The sequence below is a fragment of the Fulmarus glacialis genome, unplaced genomic scaffold, assembly GCF_000690835.1.
Source record: "Fulmarus glacialis isolate BGI_N327 unplaced genomic scaffold, ASM69083v1 scaffold15147, whole genome shotgun sequence".
NCBI classification, from domain to species: domain Eukaryota; kingdom Metazoa; phylum Chordata; class Aves; order Procellariiformes; family Procellariidae; genus Fulmarus; species Fulmarus glacialis.
The window spans coordinates 4,402-9,788 of NW_009225206.1; the positions used below are offsets into that span (position 1 = coordinate 4,402).

Consider the following 5,387-nt stretch of genomic DNA (forward strand, 5'->3'; position numbering starts at 1 on the left):
TATTTCCACACTTCTGATTTCAACTATGTAATTTCCATACAAGCGTTAGTATTTGGTCCTGAATAATTAGTATTATGAATAATTACCCAGAATAAATACCCAGAATAATTCATGGAGCAGTACAAGACAGAACACAAGTGCCAGTAAACGGAATTCTGAAAACTTTACCCAACCTACATTAATCATCAAAGTATTAATATCTTATGAGAGGAACTCCTGTCAGGCTGTGTATTGATGTGGAGGTTGGAGATATGTGGACAGCAGGTAGTGGAAAGGAGTAGCTGAAACGTGGAACCAAAGTGTATGGAGTAAATGGAATGTTAAATAGTAAAATTTGCACCTTCCTTTTTTTCTGAGTAGCTTATTTTTGTGGTAGAATTTTCAGTGTAGTAACAATAACTCAGTAATGAAAAAGTGGTAACTTGGAAATAGGAAACTGTTCAAATAGTACTTTTTGCCTACATGCTGATTTTGATTTGTTTTAAATTTTCGTACTGGACTTGTTTGTGTTTGAGTTTCAGAATGGTTTTTGAAATTGTATTATGACAGGTGAATATTTAATATTTTCTTCAGCTAAGCAACATGACACAATCTCCTTTGTAATAGCTGTATATTTTATAGCTGGTATGAGCTTATAATTGATTTCTTATACTAGAAGTCTGGAGTTTGGAAGGAAGTTTGGAAATACTAGAACTACGTCTTTGTCTAGAGATTGTTGTTCTGTATAGGTAGCTATTTGATCTGGGCTTATAAATTAAACTGTTAAAAGCTCTTATTTAATTACTCATTTTCAGCCCAATCTGACAGATATTTATTTTCTCAGAGCTGGTGATTCAGATTGCAGCAATTTTCCCAAGAAAGAGGGAGTGTGCACGTATTTTTTTTTCCTTTTGAGCCCTCTTCCTTTCAGGATAGGCAGCAGTGAAATGCCATCTATAGGTAAGACTTCAAACCCCATGATTCCTTGGGAGAGCATGCGCTGAAAGCTTCCAGTTGTCAAAGTGCTCTTGCCAGAGTGGTCGACTATTTGTCATATACCAAACCTGAAAGAAGAAAATAAATATACTGTCATTTTGTTGATCTTTAAATACAGAAAATCCAAAGGTAACTGTTCCTTAAAAATTTCTGTGTTGACGGCGTGGGTTACTGCATGCAAACGGAGCTGGTATTGCTATGGGGATATAGATTTCCTGTACTGGATTGTAAATTTGTACGAATACACCAGCAAATAATCAAGAGGTACTGAATATTAGTCCAACATTAGACATTGTCTGGCCTGTCTTTCAAAGTAACTTATTATCCGGTGTTTTTCCATTCAGACTGGCTTCATTCATTAAAGGTAGGTCTTGACCTTGACAAGAGGGTTGAATTGTGCAGTAATTTTTACCTTTGAGAAGCAATACGAAAATGAATGTGGCTTACAGTCCTTAGAATAAAGTTCAGAAACAACTAGCTAACTCAAGGTACATATTTGAAGCAACTGCTGTGCTAGCCACTATAGATAACCTGGTGACTAACTGATTTAAATATACTTTACTGATGACAGAATTTTAACATTTCAGCTGCTATATTTTTCTCTCTAAATATATTTTTGTACTGATAGCTCAGAACCAGGGGAGGGGTAAACATAATCTTCTTCTCTCTCTAATGTGGAATCAGCAGTAATTTTATGTAGCCTTAGGAGTAATAGCGATTTTGATAGAAATGAAGCTAATGGAAAGCTACCCAGAACTTGGTATATTATGGCTTACTGCAGTATTGCTTTAAACTGCCTCACAAGGTCTTCTGCACCCCAAGCAGCAGCAGCAGAGCTGCCTGTTACAGATGCAATAGTTTACTTCATTCTTCTCAGGAACTTGCCTTAATGTTGTCTCACTGCATAGTCTGTTCATGAGCCCTTGCTGTTCAGTTTACATATTGAACAGGTAAATAATAGGGAGCATGAGCAGTAACTTAATTGATAGCAGAAACCTGTCCTGACATTCATTTTAACCAGAAAGTGTGTGTATGGCTCAGAAGAGATTTAAAAGAAAGAAAGAAACAAACAAAAAATGTTAAAGATACACATGGACCATTTGAAAACTGTTGATGCCAGAAAGGAGAGGGTCGTTGATTTCACTCTTTGCCACCTTGCGTAAACATTTAATTGATTTGGCTTAACTTTACTTTGTTACATTAAAACAGGAATCCTAAAAAAATGCAATCTTAGGAATGTACATGTCGTATGATTAACTCAATAGAAATGCAATTAGGTGTTCATTAATGACCATCTTTGACATAGTTACTCAATTAAAGTAAGTGATTTTTGGCTCATTTAAAATACTTTTGAGATTTAGAATGATCTCTTCAATTGACTAAAAGTCTGCAAAATGTGGAGGCTCCTGTTCTAGTTTCATACAATTGCTGTTCATTGATGTCTGTCTATGCATTAATACTATTGTGTTTCAAAATAATAATCAAATTATATGATCTGTCCTATTTCATATGAAGCACCATTTCTTGCAGATATAAGACTGAACCATTCTACATACGTTTACTTTTTGAAGTTTAAACTTAGGTATTGATTTAGCAAATAATTTGCATCACTAGTCTTTGTCTTGTGCATATAAAGATGGCTTTTAAAATGTGGCGTGTCTATATTTTAGATATTTCAATTTGCCCCATTTTTATTTTTCATTGTGAAAGCATCAGAAACATCATCATCTAATACTATCTCCCAGATCTGCTCATTGTGACCTTTTTTTTTTTTCCAATGAACAAATGATTATTTCATATATAGAGATACATAGCGAGTAGAAAATACCTTTAAGCAAAGGACTGCTTTGATGTAAAATAGCATTTTACACGGAAAGATTGTAAGGTCACTGAAGGCAAATATAACACCCATCGGTGGCTTTGTACATGAAGTGTCTCCACCCCCCCACTCCCACCCCGCCCCCCGTCATTGCGATCGCTTCTCATGCCCCACGCAAGCGGCGAGCTGTGCGGCAGAAAAAGGCCAGAAAAGAATTGTGCAGCTGAGAACCGCTCCACTGTCAGTGCGAAATTCCGTGTGTGCTTTCTCTCTGATAAATTTAAATAACTGAAAGCTTGTTTGTTAATTAAGGAAAATCGGTACCCGGCCCCTTTAAAGGTCCCCTAATAGAAAAGGGGGTGGAGAAGAGTGAAGACTGGTGTCTTTTTAACCTTGCTGAAGGACGCAGCAGTATTTATTGACGTATGCAAATAACCAGGGGGAGGAGGTGGAGGAGGAGGAGGGTGCTTGGAAAAACAGGAACCAGAATCAGTTTCTCATTGCAGGGTGAGAGCTCTGAGTTCCGGTGTAAGAGAAAAGAGACGTGGCGAAATTGCTGTATATCTCTGCCCTATAAGCACATCTCTCATTTAGACTGAAGGGAAACAAGGCATCAAAAAGGGTGAAGCATCTTAAAAATATTTTAAAGGCAATCTAGCACGATCAAAGGTTACATATTCCTAAATGGGGGAGGGGGAAGATTACGGGTTTGCCTTGCAACTTGCTGTAGCATAGCACTAGCAATAGGACGAGATTTTTGGCTGGCAAATTATTAAAACAGCCTGGTTTGTGGTATGAATGACAATGTTAATAATCTGTCTTTGTGGTTTTTTCCCCTACTGTTTCAGCTGCGCAAACCATGCAGGATGATTTACTGATGGACAAAAGCAAAGCCCAGCCCCAGCAGCAGCGGCAGCAGCAGCAGCAGCAGCAAGATCCAAACTCAGCAGAAGCCCCCTCTACACCCATCTCGTCGGAGACACCCAAACCAGAAGACAACAGTTCAGTGACTAGTATTGGCACATCGGCTCCTTCCCAAAATAGCAAGGAGAAGATGCAGATGGAGTCTCCCATTTTGCCTGGCTTGAGCTTTCACCAGCCTCAACAAGAACCTGCAGCCGGCACCTCCTTGTCTCCCTCCTTTGGCAGCACCTGGTCTACAGGGACCACAAACACGGTGGATGATAGCTTTTTCCAAGGGATTACTCCAGTCAATGGGACAATGCTTTTCCAGAATTTTCCGCACCATGTCAACCCTGTATTTGGTGGCACTTTTTCGCCTCAAATTGGCCTAGCTCAGACTCAACACCACCAACATCAGCAGCAGCAGCAGCAAGCTCAGCAACAGCAGCAGCGGAGGTCACCTGTAAGCCCTAATCAGGCACCTTTCGCCCAGAGAAATGCTGCTTACAGCCATCAGCCCATCATGACCAGCAAACCGTCTTCCTCCTCTGCCTCCTCTTCTTCCTCCTCCAGCTGGAATAACCATCAAAACGCGGCTTGGAGTACACCTTCTAACCCTTGGGGTGGGCTGCAGGCTGGTAGGGACCCTCGAAGGGCAGTTGGAGTGGGGGTCGGCGTGGGAGTGGGGGTTGGCGTACCCTCCCCCCTCAATCCCATTTCACCCCTTAAAAAGCCGTTCTCCAGCAACGTTATTGCCCCTCCGAAGTTCCCACGGGCTGCACCCTTAACGCCCAAATCCTGGATGGAAGACAACGCGTTCAGGACGGACAATGGCAACAATCTGTTGCCTTTTCAGGTAAATGACTACATGCATCTTCTATGTGGTGACAGCTATCACAAAGTTTTATTTTTTGCAGGGGTGTATTTCACGTTACTGTTCTATCTGAGAGGCATATCTATAACTCATATTTGCATTGAATAGTCACCTTATATGAAAGAAGTGGGGTTGATCCTAGGGAGTGCATACACAAAGATTCCAAATTCTGGCTTAAGGTTTACAGTCTTATTTTTCTTGTGACTTATTCTTGAATGTGACAGGGCTTTTTGGGTTTTTTTTGTTGTTTTTAAGCATCCAAAAGGTAGTAGCCTTCCTTCATGAAAAACAGGTTTGGCAAGACTACGTTCCCTTGGTGCTGCGTGTTACAATTTTTTTTTCATATTCTTCAATATGTGAGAAACAGGAGACGTTAAAATTGCTGGCTTCAGTTTTCTAACTGGCATGTTAATTTTAACCAAGGATGCTTCTCGACCTGAAATCCGGTTAATTATTTTATCACCATTGAAATAACTAATTGTCCTTATGTTGTGGTGGGATTTAATGGGGAGTCTGTTCGCACAAGGTGTATATATGAAAAGCTCTATATGGCTGATAGTATACCCTGCTGTTATATTCACAGTGGATGTTTTGAATACATCTAGAAGCAGCGTGGGTGTGTATGGAAAGAGGGGCGTTTCTGTCCTTTCCAGTAAGGAAATGCCTAATACAATTGACGTGATTTAGAAATGGCAGGGAGGTATTGTATAAAATAAACCATTTTATGCTGTTGAAAATATTTGCAGAGAAGAGAGACAATAGGACACGACCTTCAGAGCCATATTGCAATGGAGTCTATTTACTAGCTACATAGCT

General features: G+C 39.9%; 1 pseudogene across 1 annotated transcript; it reads left to right on the forward strand.

The window, feature by feature from the left end:
• Positions 1-3,285: 3,285 nt before the first annotated feature.
• LOC104080131 lies at positions 3,286-4,679 on the forward strand (annotated as a pseudogene). Its single transcript, XR_683557.1, has 2 exons — positions 3,286-3,416; positions 3,643-4,679. The product of XR_683557.1 is annotated as a cytoplasmic polyadenylation element-binding protein 3 pseudogene (transcript).
• The last annotated feature ends 708 nt before the right edge of the window (positions 4,680-5,387 follow it).